Below are 17,718 nucleotides of genomic sequence, written 5' to 3'. Positions count from 1 at the left end.
AGTCTTATGAACTTGTTTTTCATGAAATTTAGTTCTGACCAAGAAACAACTGAACTGATTTTTATTGTTGTTGATCAGGAGTTCCATTTTAGATAGCAATAGATATACCTTTTTGAAGTAATGCAGATAGAATTTTGGAGATCTTTGGTAAATGGTGATGGGCATGATATCTGATGATGAAATTTTCAGTATGCATTTGTGTCCATTGTACCCGACTGTTTGATTTCATTTTAGGCCATCTCAGTTGGGTCTAACAGTCCCTTTCAACCTTCCAACTTTTTTAGGAAGCCAGGGATTTCACTTGTAGTTTGATCCACAGTGTACTCATGCCTATATTTAGTTCCTGGTCTACAGTTTCTACCCACTAAAAAGGCAATCAGGAATATGAAAAGAGAATTTTTAAACTTCTGAGGTTAAGTTCTTGTCATCTTTAGTTCCTGGAACCTATTGGTAGAAGAGAGAGACCAAAACAGTGCACAAATTTTCACTTTCTGGTGACATAATAAAGGTCCATTTAGACTAATTTGAGTCATATCAGATTGCGTGATGCACAGTGAATTTTGGCTTTACAAGTTAAATAGGAAGAAAGTAGATGAGATGGGGATGCAGGTAATCAGTTTGTGCCCTACATCTGTGCCATATGCTCTGTTTTGAAGACATGACTTTTGTTTCCACAGCTTGACAGTATTTACTTTCTGTTCATAATGCCTCAACAATTTGGTTTGTGTTTATCTTTTTATAAACTTTATTCAAAATATGGCATTTGCATATTGTTCTTCTGACAAGTGTAGACATTTCATGTTTTTTTTTTGACTGACTGGTTTGTAATGAGGGTTTCTGAATTTTGTTGCAAGCTGTCTTTTGTTATCAAAGCTGCAAGTGGACTATTGAGGGACATGTCTGACAGTGCCTTCTTGGACCATTGTTGTGGTCTTGCAAGGGCCTTGGGACCAAAGGCGTTTCATAGCAAGATCAAAACTCAGATTAAAAAGGCTCCCATATTGATCTAGACATTTACACTGCTATAGTGCTTATTCATGAAACATTATTCATCTGTTGTTGTGCTTTTTACCAAGTTGCCCCATTTAATTTAGTTTTGTAGGCAAAAAATTGGCCAAGCTAATATGCTGTGTGGTATTGCTCAACTTAGTGTAGCTGTAAGTTGCCAAGCTGAATGCAGTTCATATGTTGTGAATTAGACACTGTGCTTGTAGAAAGGAAGCGTCAAAAGCGAGATGAAATCTGACGAGAAGTCAGCAGGCTATTTCTCTGGTGGTGGAATGTCAGCTCATGAGACCAAGCATGAAATGGATTATAGAAATGCCCTTCTGAAGCTGGAATTCCTTAACAGGCAAGGAAATCTATATTTAGCCCCAGCCTTGCAACATATGAGTCTGTTATTTGTGTATGTATATATAGTGTGTATTTATTATGTGACCCAGAAATGGGGTTTGTTTTCTGCAGTGTCCAATCTCTGCATTGACGGAAAAAACCCCTAATGGAATGTTGCCTAATCCCCCCTGGATTATAAATCAATAATGGATTATGGATTATGGAATTTCATTGGGAATTTCATGTTTTGTTAAGGTCTATTCAAGGACAACATGTTCTTTTGAGTCTAAATATGACCGTGTGGGCTTGGTGCCTCCTATTAGTTTGTTGTTTTCTGGCAGCCATTTTGTTCTGCAACTCACAGCATCCTGTCAGGACGTATAGGGATGTCAAGTCCACAGGCAGCTGTGCATGTTGACACCATGTGCGTCCCATGTGGAGGACTGTACAGCAAATGAGGCTGCTGTACAGTCAGTGGAATATACGGTTTGTCATCTGGAAATCATGAATCACCTTTATGACCCCTTAGCTGCTTCCAGGAAAAAAAAAAACATGTTACTGCAGCTGCTTTTGAGGAAAAAAATGGTCTCTGCTATTTGTGAAATGTTGATATTGGTCTTTGGAGGAACATAGTTTTAATGTGTTGCCTGATGGATACAATGCCAAACATCCCTAAGAACCTCTTGCATGATAACAAAACAAGGGATACATTACATGTGCTGAAAATGACTAGTATAGCTTTCTCACATAGCTGTGGTTGAACCTGACATCAAGTGGGCACAGTTGCACTGCTATGCAGGTTTACTGAATACCTGTCAGAACTCAAGTGCCAGAGGCAACATCACTGCAAGGGCTGAAAGGCTTGTTTTGATAATAACACAGATAGAGGGACATTACAGTATTCTCTGGGGAACTAGATACGGTTTGGTGGCTTGTGTGCTGTGTGCGGGACCATGACTGTGTCCCATCTAATCACTTCCCCATCAATCACCTGTCTGACCAAGGTGAGAGAAGCAAAGGGGACGTAATAAATGTTACCAAACAAAAAAGTTTGGAGGTGGTGTGACAAACTGTATGCTTTATTTCTGGTTCCAGTTTGTTTGCTGGTACCTTTTTCATGTTGACAGTTTTTTTTGGCTGTAAGAAGCTAATCTAATCCAATCTAATCTATTCATCCTAACTGTTTCAAGTTTTAAAGGAATAATTTGACATGTTGTGCAACACATTTATTTGCTTCCTGGTAGAGAATTCAATGACAAATTTGATTCCACTCTCTTATCAGCACAAGCACATAAGGTCACAGGCAGCAGCCAGTTATTTTAGCATTAATACTGGATATTCGGGGAACAGCTAGCCAGGCTAATTTTTTTATTTTTTTCAAAATCCACCTTCCAGCACCTCAGAGACTCACAAAATATCACACTGTATCTACTTTCTTTAATCCATGCAACCCCCGTAAAATGATGAAATGTCAGATTACACAAACATGATGAAGGTAGATGCTTGTAGGTGGATTTTGTCAGCAAGCCTGACACGCATCCATCTAAGATATGGGAAAGGTATCAGTCTTCTAGTGTCCCTCTTGGCAAAAAGCAAACAAGTGTTTTTCCCAAAAGCTAAATCTGATGTCCAGTAGAATTATTTCAGTACAAATGCAGACCCACATACAACATGTAAATCTTTTAGCAATGTGGTGTGTTTATGGAAGGAGACTGATAATATACAGGGTTAGTAGCAGTCATTTCCGGATATATCCAGTATGGCCCACACACAGCAGTAAATGTCATTGGGTGTCGGTCAAAAACACCGTGAAGCCATATTTTGCATCAACATAAACGACAGTTTGACATAAAGTGTGTGTGTGTAATAACAATACATAGAAATGTAGCCATATATCCCAAAACAGCTGCATCACTGTGCATGAACATGTTCCAGCTTTCCCCCGACAGCTGAACATGATGTTCGCATGAATGCATTGTTAACAACAACAGCTGGATATAGAGATGGGATGCACTGCTCTGAAAGCCCAGGGGACCAACATGTTTTGTAGAGTAGCAGATTTCAGGGCAAAACGTTTTGTCAGTCAGGGTTTAATTGGCTGCTGAGCTAAAGTAGCCCACTTCTTTAGTTCCAAGTTGTAATGGCAATTACAGAATCATTTGCTTTTGTCAGATAATAATATTGCTGCACTCAAACATTGGTGAGGTTTTAGTGTCAGTAGGCTGATTAGATGGATTTCAAACGCATGCCACTCCAGATGAAGTATTAAGTCTGGCCACTGTATTGATTCCCTGATATGTTCAGTAGCTTGAACTTCCTTCTGTTGTCCTGTGTAATGTTAAATGCTCTGTTCTGTTGATAATTATGACTTTGGTTTGACCACAAAGGGTTTTCAGTCCTATATCACATAAATATGATACCTTTGACCTTCCCCAGAGGCTAATTTGTCTTCTTTTGGTGGAGGCTAGTCACTGCCCACACCAAGCTAGCATGTCCTAGGCCACTTTATCCACTGAAAGATCATATAGGAAGGCATTTCATCAATAGTAATATAAAAAAATATACAATAGAAAGCTGGGTAGTCTTATGTAAATGCATGGGATGACAAAGAAAGGTTTAGTTGCATGAACAAACCCAGAGTGTGCTCTTCATTGTGGCTCATCCTATCATGCTTTGATAATGAAGGTCCTTTGGCTCCGTTGGTTTTCATGGCTTTCATGAAGGAGTCCAGAGCTGCAGAAATCTACAACCACCTGGATCTCTTGTCATCTCCCATCTTTAATTTATGTATGTCCACTTTTTTAGTTGTGAAAATTTTCATTTTTGCTTTATTGTTAAAAATATTAGTAGTGTGCTATGATAAATAAGGTAAAGTAGTTAAATTCAAAGTAGCTTAAAGTGGTTTCATTGGAATTCTACTTTTTTCCCCTTGACTTTATTATAAGTAGGTAATTAAGAAATAAAATAAAAATAAAATAAATTTGTCACCTAGCCGTTAGATCAAGCTAATATTAACCCACAGTCGAACTGCTGTTAGGACAGCTGAAATAAATGGGTCCATCAAATTGTTGAACTAACGGAGTGTTGGTATATTTAGTAACTCTATAAATGCACAATGCAGTGGTGCTCATTATATTACTGCAAAACTGTTACAAAAATACTTCTGACTGGTGAACTATGATGTGATTCATCCACTATATAGGGATTTTATAGAAACTTTAGAGCAGAAACCACCAATTGCTTGACATAAAAAAATGTATTGAACTTAACTGATTAATTGAATTGATTTGAATCTAATTATCTGAATCATTTATCTGGTATAAATGCCTAACAATCACTAGTTGCTTCTCTTTCATGAGGATTTTTCATGTTTTTTCTTTCTCTGTTTTACAGCCCTGCAAGTGTCATCAGGCTGTGTTCTAACAATAATTTAACATTTTGTCCATTATACAATGAACCATTGACGTGATAATATAATTGTTAAATTACTGAGTTTACATCATGACTATGATTTTTTTTTTTGTGTGTGTCTTCGTTACCCAAAGCAAAAAATAAAGGGTAAATGTCCAGACTTCGACATTTTCAGTTGTACAAGCAGCAGTAAAAAAAATATATGCTGAAATAAGAATGAAGCGTTTTTCAGGCTGAGATATGTGTTGCTGGCAGGAGACGCTGTGGTTGGGCCTTGGTTTAAGAACATTTGTACGGGAGTCTGTAGACTTGGATAAGTCATTCTTTTTGGATTCACTTAAGAAGCTTACTGCCAACTGGATGAATGGAGGGAGGGAGGGGAACCTGCAGATGAGTGAAATATTATTTTTTTAAACCTTGTTCTTTATAAATATTTAAAATCAATTATTATAAGTGTCATATCTTCCATATTTGATTGACAAAATTAAAATGAGAAGTAAACTGCACCACAGGCTGGGCTGTGAGGTGGGGAAGCTGGGATTTTTCTTTTTTTCCATTTAAAGTCTAAACAGTGAAAGCTTCTTTTTGCTCAGGAGAAATGAAAGAAAATCAGCTTTTAGTGAGTGTGAAGGTACAAATGAAATGGAAAAGCTTGACACAGCCTGATTTTTATATATATATATATATATATATATATATATATATATATATATATATATGTTGGTTGAACTTGGGTGGAGAGGCTCAAATGGGATGCCATGCTCTTATTTCTTTCCACTTCTTCACCTCTGCATGCCTCTTCCTCTGCTGTTTATCCCTCAGTATTGGATCAAGCTCAGTTCACTACTTCACATCATGTTACCATTAAGTGCGAGGTCAACAGCATGCAGGCAAAGGGTGCATGTAGTTTAGTCAGTTATTGAGTTAGTGTGGAGAACTCGCTGCTATGAAACAGCAGATCTAAGCAGTTTATTAACACAACATATTCTAACAAAACAAGCTCATAACCAAAAAATTTTTGACAGACAAACTGACACTTACCAGACCAGTCGGCTCCAAACCCACTGAAATAATTATGGACGAACAGTAGCTTTAGAGTTCATTTCCTCATGATATGAGTTTTGTGAAACTTCATCATTAAACTATCAAGCAACACCAGATTTGCCGTCCATACTGGCAAATACACCCTGAATTTATGCTGTTAGTTTTGATTAGAAGTTCATTTTCATGCTGTCCAACGACCCTTTTAATCGTTTCTTGTTGTATGCTCCAGCGTTTATGTTAAATGCATAGTATGTTTTATATATACCGCCTATATTAAATGCAATATTATGCTGCTAGCTGCATAATTACTTTATTTCTAATTCCACTAACTAGTGTGAGGTCATTCAGAGCCTCTACAACCCAAACTAATGATTCCAAGCAAATTGTGACAAAAGCTCATTGAGTGGTTTGTTGGTTTTTATTTGATGTGTGAAATTGTGAACAGGTCGAATGCAAAATACTGGAAGACTGTTGCCGGATGTTTGGTGTATTTTTGTATATATTGCTACATTTGCATGCTCACAACTTTCCAGCTTATGACAGCGAGCCTGAGTGTCCACCTTTACCACAGGTGCTCCACACCGCGGGGTGGAGACAGTACCTTGCTGTGACTGACCTTGCTTCTCTCTCAAGGACGCTGTAGCGTGTACCTCTGTGTGTTTGGCTTTAAAGGAACACCACAGTCTCTCTTTTTATTTACCAGCAGCATTTCAGCAGTTAGCTGACTCACTATGACTGAGCTCACAGAGCTTTATTGTTGTGACTGATGACCCTCAGCTCTTGATGCACATATCGGCTGCTGCAGAGTTCAGTCTTGCGACCTTTTGGTTTCAGTGCAGCCTTTGTAGCCGCTGGACCACCGTGTGACTCTTCTCAGAAATACAGCAGTGCAGCCACATGAGAAACAATGACCGTCAGCATTACATCACACCAGTGGTATCATCTAACAATTTTTGATATTCTCTGATCGCCCGCTGGAATCATTCCTTGTCATATAAAAGCCTTTATTAATGCACCACAGATGGCCAGTAACTGCAGTCATGTGTAATTTGAGCTGCATTCAGAGCCAGGCGACAGTAGAGATATGAGTGTACAACAGGATAATGCTGACGGGAAGACAGCTGGCAGGCTGATGGGAAGGACTTGGCTTCTGTGTCCATTTGTGTGTCTTTTAGTGTGGTCGCTGTTGTGCAGTCAGGTGATCTCAGATGCTTGTTTTTTGTCCTTTGCTTCACTGCAGAGTATTGATATTCAGACAGCTAAATATACACATGAGATAAAATCTAAGTTTTACTTGACTGTGTTGGAATATTAGATCAGATTGGACTTGCAGTCACTCTTCCTCCCTTATTCTCCGCTGAACTACTTAGCCTGTTTTTATTTTGAAGTAATTAAAATTTAATTGTGTATTTTCGGTATTGTTAGCAAATTGTAGGAGCAAAACTAACAATAACTGATTCGACTGACAAACATTATTTGACATCCTGATATTACTCTCTTCTCTTCCTTAAAATTTTTCCACAAACTGCCAAAAATACATCAGTGAGCTACACAATTTCACTGAACAATATGTTCATTCATTACAATGATAATGGACTTAATAGCTTGGTTTGAGTCGGTCTCGCACATACATCGTCCACTGGGGCTAGAGCATGAAATGTGTAATAATCAGAAAATATTAAATGCCAAATGTACTGTTCTGGTCTTTATTAAAAAAAAATCATATAGTTATATGATTTATTTTTTTTTTTTAAAGATTTGCATCTTGGAATAAATGTACACAGGGCTGAGAACCTTAAAGAATGCAGAGAAGTTGGAAAGTATTGAGAGATGAAGATATTGCAAGTTTTTTTTGATTTCATGAAATTTTATTGATGATAATCTCTTTGAAAATTGTGTGGCTGACTTTACTCGGTGCTTTTATTTTCACATTTTTAACATGACGGTGACCTAAAGTAAAAATGCCTGAGTTTGAATTAAATGGTCACACTTCAAATGTGACAGACTTCTCGTACAGAGTGATCGCAGATGTCTTGTAGCGAATGACTTAGAGATTGTTCACAGGTTTTGTGGGTATTGCAGCTATGTGACCTCTTGTTCTCACTCTGTGCTCACTCTAGCAGCTAACCCACATGAGATGAAGTTTGAGGTTTGTGTCACAACAGCTGATTTTTCTGTTTCTTTACAAGTGATTTAGCACTACTCAATAAAGGGCAGCATAAAATAGAGGAACGGCATGCCAAGATGTTGTGAAATAGTAACAAAAATCTCCCAGATTTGAGCCGTTTCTCTCCAGGTCTTTATGGTTTTGAAGTCTCTCAAACATCATCTATAGCTTTTGTAGCTCAGGGTTTATCAGGCTGTATGTGCTGGTGAAAATATAGATGTTCAACATCATGTTGGATCATCAGTAAGGTAGAGGCAGACTTATAAATTGTCAAGGGAGGATGAGTTGGGGAAAAAAAGACCTTTTTTATTCTCATGTACATTGGACAGACTTCTACACGGACTCATAAATTTGGACCCCCACCCAAAAAAACACTGAAGAAAATGGATTTTTCCAGAAACTTCATTCTCTGCATGTGAAAGAGCCATTATGCACGTCCAAATTTGGGATGTATGCACACTCAGTGAATGATTTGAGGTTCATCCTCTTCAGACATTTTGAAAGGTCAATAACTGCTGATGGACACTTTGGCTGTCTTGTTGTTCCAGGTACAGATGAGGATCAGTTTCTACCTCAGTGAACTGGCAGCTGTTCCTCAGTACTTTCTAAGCTAATGTCCATTGAATGCTGGAATATTTTTCAAACCAAAATAACTGAGAGGAACTTACCAAGTTGAGAAAGTGAACATTTTGCAAATGTACTTCCCCACATTGTCCAATGTTAGTGTTTGAGGTTTTTTTTTGTTTTTTGTTTTTAAATTTTGAACAGTAGAGGCAGCTCACCTTTTTTCAGACATGACTAAAGGTGAACCAGACTCCTGCATGACAGGCATACATCCGCACTTTATATCCTCCTGAAGGCTGGCTGAGGCTTTGAGAATGACCCCAGCTGTGTGGTGCTGTGTCTGGGGGCCAGACAGAGCCAGGGCTCCTGCGGGGCCGTGGGGGCCAGATTACAGCATGTCTTTGTTCTGATGGTGTGGCCAGCAGACCTGCCTGCCTGCTGCAGTAGTAGCCAAACAACCCCCCCTCATTCACCAGATGGTTCCCATCCAGATGTCCCCCCTGCTCTTAACCAGGCCCTCAGGGACAGGACCTGTCTCCTGTGGCTGATAGATGGCTCCAGGTAGTGCCTCAGCACTCTGGTTTTAAAAATGTGGGTTCAAAGGAGTGTGTATCATTAAGTGTGTGTGAAAGAGCTTGAGGAACTGCCCAGTACCCTTTTTCAGCACCACAGTGGCTGGGATTGGAGACAGCTACTCACTTTTAAAGCTTTAAATCCCATGAAGCCTGGGCATATGGACACACTTACTGTACAGTAACGGTACCACGGTTGTTGTGGGTGAACCCACTGAACCTGACCGACCAGATGAAAACCGCAGTGCCTCTGATGAGGATGACGGGTCGGCAAAAGAAGCATGCATGTATTGCGGCACCTTCGCTCAGGGCATGTGCGTATTGCAGGGGAGCTGTTTTTTTTCCCCACTTGAATGAGGGCAGTCCTGCTCTGCATGGTTTCCGCTGCGCTGTGTGTATCATTATATGTGGTGTGTGCGGCGCTAACCTCTGCTCAGAGGAGAGGTGCCTGTCAGAACGTGTTAGCAGGCAGCTCTCCCAGCAGCAGGGGAATAGAAGTTTACCCATGACTGAGTGTGTCCTTGGTCTTTAAATCACAATGAGACATCCAAAAGCTCTCTGCTGTCAGCCGTGCTCTCTGCACAGGACAGGCTGGTTTTATTGCGTGGCACTTTACACTGTGGTACTGTGAATGTGGGAGTGCCTCCCTCGGCTCTCATTCATCTTTTGCACATGCTGGAGTTTCAACATGAAGCAGCTCCTTCCTCCTGATTTAACAACAACCAAGCACAGGTAGCATGTTAAGCAAAACCCTGTTTCTTTGTTAAATGTCCTACTTTTGTGTTCTCATGCTACTTCCTCTGTAGTCTTCTCTGCATCTTCACAGTTCCTTGAATCCCAGCTTTCCTTCAGCAACAACAGAATGAGTCTTTCATTACATGTGGCTTAACAGTAGTTGCTGCCTTTACCTCAGAGGATCGTGCGTTGGCTAGCCAGTGTGGATGTGTGTTTGATAGTCGCGTAGCCCACCTCAGGCCCTCCATGTTCCTGTTAGCACTTCCATCCCTATAATCCGTATCCTCTGGGCAGTGAGCGCTCTTCGATGTGCACCCAAACATCTGTTCGCTGGATTATCCCCATCTCCTTCTCATTCTGTCTTTCTCTGGCGCATTCTTGCTTTCCTTTCTCAGGAAGCTCATACAGTGTGCATTATCCCTGCAGACAGCTGTACACAGTGTACTCAAATGCTCTGTGGCCGTATAGTTGACCTGAACAATGTTCAGTATGATATCAGTGGCCAGGTTTCTGTTCTTGCTGCTATTTTGTGGAGCGGGAAAATACTTTTTCCTTTTTTTCCCAGCTAAAAGGTTATTCATTAAGATTCATATTAAGATTTCATTAACACCAGATCATGGTTTAGTGTGATGGTGATGTAGAACAGAGTCAAAATAATGGCACCCATGAGGGATGAAGTGCAACATTAAACAAAGAGGTAGAACATTCTTCAAAAAGGCATCGCATCAAATTTGACTGTAATACACTGTCATATCAAATTGGTTTAACTCCAAGCACTTTCTGTGTGTTTATCCACACATTTTAAAGTCCTGCACATCATAGAAAAAGCACATCCATGGCTAGAAGCAGAGAGAATTCAAACATGTCTTCTGTTCAGTGTAACACATTTATAATACCATCAATTATTAAAAAAGAAAAAAACTAAAGTTGAATTAGTTTAAATAATAAATTTACAAAATGTAGAAAACCTGAAAACAACATTTTTCCAAGTGACCACAGGCTTTATCTGCTATTTTTACTACTTAGATTTTTCATTTGTTTACCATCTGCTCTGTTTCAACACAGCCTGCAGTTCAGCAAAAAAAAGTTTTCTGTCACATGACCATTAGTCACAGCTGAGTCACTTGTGGCTTTCCGCAACATTATTTGATTTTACTGAATCTGGTCAGAGCCAGTGATGTATCTTTGCTAATTTTTAAATGAGACATGTAGAATAAAGCAATTCAGATGAACAGTCACAATTTCAGGCTTAGCTGATGAGCCATCACTTCACAACTAGTTCTAAGACCATTCCAAAGTTGAATCTGATGATTTTTTATTTATTTTTTTCTGTTTTGGGGGTTTCTGTTTCAGATAAATATTGACCGTGTGCCTGTGTCAGTGTTTTTAAAGATGACATGCCTGATTAAACCTGACAGTGGGTTTGGACTTGAAAGGGTTACATTTAGATCACTTACTTAGTCCAATAGTTAGAAGTATTTCTAAGTATTGCTCATTATGCTTACATTCTTATATTCAAATAAAATGCTTTCTCATCCTCCACACTGTCATCACAGATTAACATCCAGGCTTTTATATGTTTCACTTACATTGGCGGTACTGGTGTTGCTGATTTACAAAGAGCCTGTCTGCAGTTTTAGTTGTCATAGAATATGTTTTCAGTTTAAACTTCTATGTAAATGTGACATACACATCTTCGGACATATCTGCAGGAACTTCAAAGACTTGCTGTCAGGTAGGAATACATGCAACAACACCCTGCTTTGTGTTAGAAATAACAGCATGGTACGTTTCATTTTCTAAGCTAGCTGAGACTCTGATATCTCTGATATATGTGGATAATTTTCTTTTGAGTGGTGACCCTAAATATATGTATGATAATTTTAAAAGTAATGCTTAGCATGAGTTTTCAGAATAATGATAAATAATCAGGCAGTTGCACACACTTCTTCTCTTCTGATAGCATCTTTCTTTGTTTCTCTCTTGAGGACTCTTCACAACTCCACCCACCAGATTTAGTGAAAGGCTTGCGACAGGAAATTGATAGTCCAAATGGGCTTGATTCAATCTGAGCCTGCTTACATGGTGTCACAGCAATCAGACCCAGATGAGATTACAGACATTAGGAGCCTTAACTGGACATGAGGCCATCTGGGCCGATGGAAGCAATTGAACAAGCTAGATCTGCGTTCGTGATCTTGTCTATTTGAAACTGTTAACTAGACTGTCATCAATCAAACTGTATCTAATCAAGCATCATCTGTAAAGAAAGACACCGGCCTGTCTTCATTTGTTTTGTCAATGTCTTATGGCATATTTTTAACTTTCATGTTTTTTGAAAATCAGTTTCCTAGAAAGTCAGTTTCCAGTGTTGTTTAAAATTCACATCTGTCTAGTGGTGTGCCTTCCTCGTTTGGTCTCGAACACACACAAACCAGCTTGTTTTTCATTACCTTTTCTCTGTGTATCCTGCGGTTGTGATTCACCCTTTGAAAAGTTATTTTAACTTTGTAAAGAAAACAAATTTAGCCTTTGTTTGTAAGTTTCTGGAGAAGGTTTGCCTCAGAATAATTGGTAGCCTTAGTGCAGAACGCTAGCATATGGTGTTGCACAGAGAACCAAACATGAGAAAGAAGAGACTTCAGAGACGAGTAACATTTTCTAAATCTTTGTGGGTCACATGTGGGAGTTTGAACTCATGTTTATAATTATATTAGCTCATGATCTGATTAAAAACTTGGAAATCCGTACATAATCGTTCTATGCAAAGGAGCATATACAGTGTGATAACCTTGCTTTTCTTTCTTTTTCCTTTGAATTCTGATTTAACATCTCTGGCTCCAAGCTAAAATCCTTAAAAATTCTCTTTTTAGAGGGTATTTTTTTCATTCAAAATGGTGAAGCTAAACCTCAATCTGAGATATATCTAAGTTTCTTTAGTCTTGGAACATGCAGAGAATTTTGCAGGATGCTACACACAGTTGAACCTGCTGCAGTAAGAAACACTGCAGAAAGCTGTTTTGACTCTAACTCATTTGCGATGTAGTGAAGTCCATTACCAAGGATGTTCTTTCTTCTTTTTTGTGGTGAGATTGCCAGTTGTGGTGAACCGTGCAGCTGAAATTCAGCCCGATTATACTCACTTCACTGCTGCAGTAATTACAACTCAGTCTCACCACTACCACCCCGGTTTTTTTAAATCCCTCTGTTCCTTTGGAAATGCTAAATCTGTGTCACACACAGAAAAAGTCGACCAGTGAGCCTGGAAGCAGCACTATTTAGCAGGTGTTTGATTACATACAGTTAATGCCTGAGCACAGGGTTAAAAATTCTTTACCTCCAATTCTGTTCTTTAGCTGTTTTGGCACATATTGCTGAATTTAAATTGTTAAAGGATGGTGTGTGTTTGTTAAAGGGTTAATTCACTCTTATTGTGAAGTCCTTGCAAAACCATGCAGATGGTTTTGACTTTATTTGCCCAGGTACCTCTGTATATGTTGCTTATTTTTGTGACTCCATCCCAATACAATAAAGGAGAATGTAAATGTATGTGGTGTTCACAGTTTTCATTTTTTTCTTGACTGAGAAGAAAAAAGGACTGTCAAAAAAGACTGAGAGTCTGTTGCCATGTTCCCTTGTTAATTATTACTGCATACAAAGTCAAACTGATACTGATATGCACGTCAGTATTGCACATGTTTGGAGGGAAAGCTTAACTTCACTGAAAATGATTCTGGAAAAAATAAATAAAACTTTTTTGTTTATTTTATTTTTTTGTCAGCATGCCAGCAAAACTGAAGAATGGCAGTGGTTTGGACATCCAATGAAAACATCTTGTTATTGTTTAAAAATGGTTCCCAAAAGGAAGTTGTGTCGACATCCTGGTCTTGTTGACAAGAGTGAGCAATCAGATTAACAATGGTCCAAGCAGGGATCGTGTATGCGGCCCAATCTTTATAAAAACTGCATCCTCACCTGCTGGGCGACTGATCACTGCACACACTTATAGCACATGAGCACAGGGATGATTGTTGCTCACTGTGACAGTCCAAAGGTCTGTACAAACATGCCCATCAAGCAACATGTGATGACACAGATATCTAATTTACATGTGGATATACCGAAATGCATCAATGACAACACCCTACTAGCGTAGCCTCCCCATACCAGATGCTACAGGGCTACGTATGCTGAGAGCATTACTAGTAAATTCAATTCAAATTCAACTGAAACATTTTTTCTAGAAACAGTGTTTCTGACTCTGGATAACCTACAGAGCAGTAAGTTGTTCAAGGTTGTTAAATATATCGTTGCCATCAGTCTGCTTTTATGCTAACTTTACCGTCAGTTTGGTGCGTTCTGGTTCGACTGCTGTCCAAGTCGAGTAACTTCATGTTGCCCGACTGGCATGGAGTCAACACCGGTGGATTGTGTATAACCCACACTGCACTGCTTTTGAGTTTGTTTGTAAGTGGGGATGATTGAAAAGAGTTTCAGACAATGGAAGACCTAATCACTGTCTTTGTACACATTCACAAAAGGTGGCTTAAACACAAAGCACCAGAACATGAAGTCTAATCCTTCAGGTTTCTACAGGTCTGTGTTGAAATGCACTTCAGCAAAGCGTGCACCCCCCACTAACCAAATGATGTACAGTCACGTTCTGTCTAGCCACTGAAAGCAAAGCAGCCTGTTGTGGATAAATGAATGAATATAGAGATGAATGGTGCAGATGTGTAATTGAGAGTATCCTGCCGAGTGTGTGAGTGGGTGGGTGAATGAAAAGGTGGGGAGTGGCTGGTGGAAGTTTGAACATGTTCCCAGTCGAGCTGCTGTTCCCAGACTGAGCCTGACAGGTGACACTTTGTCATTTTGTTGTGAACGTCTGTTTTTGTGTGTGGGCTGGACAGATCATTTCTGTATTTAGTTCTCAGCAAACAAAGCTGCACTGAGGCCTTTCGCCTCAGTCTTTGTATCTTCAACATCCTCATATATTCCTCATGTATTAATGCGCTTGTACCTTATAGCAAAACAAGACATACCTCAATTTAATGGTTGTGTCATTACCTTCAAGGTAATTGAATACTACATCATCAAAAATATATTTCAGTCTCAGTTATGATACTAAAAGAAACCATACCTTGATGCATTAATCTTAAGCCTATGACCTAATCTGACCCTATTTTCTGCTTTTTAAATAGGAAGCTTTGCTATATTTCCCCTCTGGTCTCTGTTTGTTCTCTTCTGATCTGTATCATGTTCTCTGCTGGTGCAGTGACCTGATTTTCCCCATGGGGATCATTAAAGTTTCATTTAAGCTAATAGACCATAGCAGACTGATGTTCCAACTGCCATAAACCCCAATGATATACTAGGCTTAGACTTAAAGAAATCAGAGCTGTGCTACATTATTACAGTGAGGTTGATCTCGTGTCTTCAAGGTGTAACAAGTAAGGTGTAACGAGTATGAAAGCAGCTTCGAAGTTTTGAAGAGCATGCCCAGTGAATTTTTTTTAATTTTTTTACTGGAGAGGGAATTTTAAGATGTTTCAGCTAGTTAGCTCCATGTGAACTCTATGCTACGTAGTATGGATTTTATTCTGCTAATAATCACAATGAAAGCCTAGTTAGAATAAAAATGCATACTGTAGTCAATCAGAATGAACTTGATGCAAGTAAACATATTTATATAGCAGTTATGCTAGCATGCTAATCCTAGATTCAAACCTTCATACTGTCTGCATTTTGTTTCCATGCCACTGTACACAGAGCAACACGGGATGGCAAGGAAGCAGACTATAAACATTTACAAAAACAGTTTTTAGTCACCTAACCACCTAACAGTGATGGAAATGTTACAGCTGTTTCTTCAGCCTTGTTTCTGTTTGCTGCTGTGATGACCTCGTCTGAATGCTGGCAGTTAACCTGCATCAGACCCAGATGCTGATAGCGGGATCCGCTGTGGTTTAACTGATTCTGCAGCCACATGGGTCAGACTCTGCTGTGCGTTAGGATTTTATTGCTGTGCTATTAGAATGCAACCTTTTAAAGTTTTGGTGTGTGCAACAATGTCAGTCAACTTGGCCAGTGCTTTCCCAGAATTTAACTGTAAAAAGAGCTTCTGAAATACTGGCAGCATCTCCCTGTTTAATAGTCTGACTGCTGAAGTTGCCTGACCCAGTTGTTGTCAGACTGAGCTAGCCATGTGTGCACAATACCCAGAAAACATGTCTGCAGTTTTCCTGCAAAGTAAAACAAGTTTGGAGTGATGAATAAGAATGTCTAAAATGCATCTGTGGTGTACAGTTACGGTGTCCCGGTTCTGCTGTATCACTGAAACCACTGGCTGTGTCTTCTCCCTGATGCAACAGCCCTGCACAGAGAAGATAAAAGCGCTCTGTTGCAGCACCCTGCCTCCCTGCCTTCATCTTCTCTCCATCCCACCCACCCCACTACAGCACCGGGGGCACATGGGAGGGAGGAAGGAGATAAAAAGGAAAGGGGAGGATAACAGGGAAAGAGGAGAGTGAAGGAAGAGAGGAGGAGGGAGATGAGAGAAATCCTTGCCTAAATAATGAAGAGAGAGAGAGAGTCCTTTCCAAGAGAGCCAGCTCCCAAGTGTCCCAGTTTTGGGGGTTTAGTGAAATTGAGATGAGGCTGGTAATGCCGACAGATTTTGCTCTTCCTGAAGGCCCTCTCCGCACTCCTCAAAAAGAAAGCTGTGCAGCAGAAACACTTCCTGCAGGGACAAAACAATTCTCCTGCCACATCCACACGTCCCTCCCTTCCTCAGCAACTCCTTCACCTTGTAAACAAACGACACGAAGAAATATGCCGGAGTGCCCTTGGAGTTCTCGCTTCCATAAAGATCTTTTAAAGGTGTTTAATAGGCCGGATCTGCCGCTGTCTGCACCCTTTCATCACTTCCTCCCTTAAAGCAAAGCCCGCTTCATCAGAACAGCGTCGGCACTGACAGAGCAGAAGAAATAAACAGATGCAGAGAAATAATCAGTCTGATACACAAATGTTGTCTCCATAAGGTCTGCCGCAATTAGTCGACATAATCATGGTCAACAGTGTTTTTAATCTGTTAGCACATTATTTTAAAATCTTCTCCATTCATTGGAACAAATGGTCTTCTTCAGCATCTCTGTGTAATTGTTGAGCCATGATGCAGTTATTTTTGGCTGCAGTCGTTGGTTGGTGAACTCATCGCTACTGTTAAAGAAAATGGCAGCAATTTCCAAAGATCTCAGGCCTCAAAAGTCTGGGAGAAGTGTAAATTGTCACAGAGCAAACCGATGATTTGTACGCTGCAAAACTTCATTGGTAGACCTAGCATGATGAAGAAACACCGGAGGACAGAAAACACAGATGTTTGTCTGAAAGATGCACAGCCAGAAAAGGCAAAAAGTGCTCATTAGTACAAGGAGCTCTTTTATATCTTTTGTCCTTGTGGCTGCAAAATACTCTGCCTGCTGTCTTTGAATGTAAATAAATGCTTGAGAAAATGTTTAGGCTACAACCAAGGCTCATTCTACTTTGATTGACGGTGTCTGTGTGTGTCTTCGTGTACTTTGGTCTTGTTGGGACATGATTTATTCTTAATCTCAACGTTATTTTATTTTTTCCATTATCTGAAGGACATTTCTAATCTGTTTCATTTTGTTTTGTGCCATGGTGTACAGTTTGCCAAAATAAAATGCAATCAAAGGAAAGGGTCAATTTAATTTGCGTTAGAGAAATTATTAATTTAGTTTAACTGGTTAATCGCTGAAATAGTTGATAAATTACTCAATGAAGACGTAATGGCAGCCCTTATCGCCACACCAATTAGACACTGCTCAGCTGACTGACGCTCGCTGCTGTGTGAGTTCTGTACCATGAAACATG

At 39.7% G+C, this 17,718-nt stretch overlaps 1 protein-coding gene across 12 annotated transcripts in view; it reads left to right on the top strand.

Moving 5' to 3' along the window:
- LOC110966119 (unconventional myosin-IXAa-like) overlaps nucleotides 1-17,718 on the top strand; it is a 156,368-nt gene that overhangs the window by 36,581 nt on the left and 102,069 nt on the right. The window lies entirely within an intron of this gene.

Source organism: Acanthochromis polyacanthus, chromosome 8, assembly GCF_021347895.1.
Source record: "Acanthochromis polyacanthus isolate Apoly-LR-REF ecotype Palm Island chromosome 8, KAUST_Apoly_ChrSc, whole genome shotgun sequence".
Taxonomy (NCBI): Eukaryota; Metazoa; Chordata; class Actinopteri; family Pomacentridae; genus Acanthochromis; species Acanthochromis polyacanthus.
Note: the sequence above shows the minus strand (reverse complement) of the source record. Positions and strands in the feature narration are given on the sequence as shown.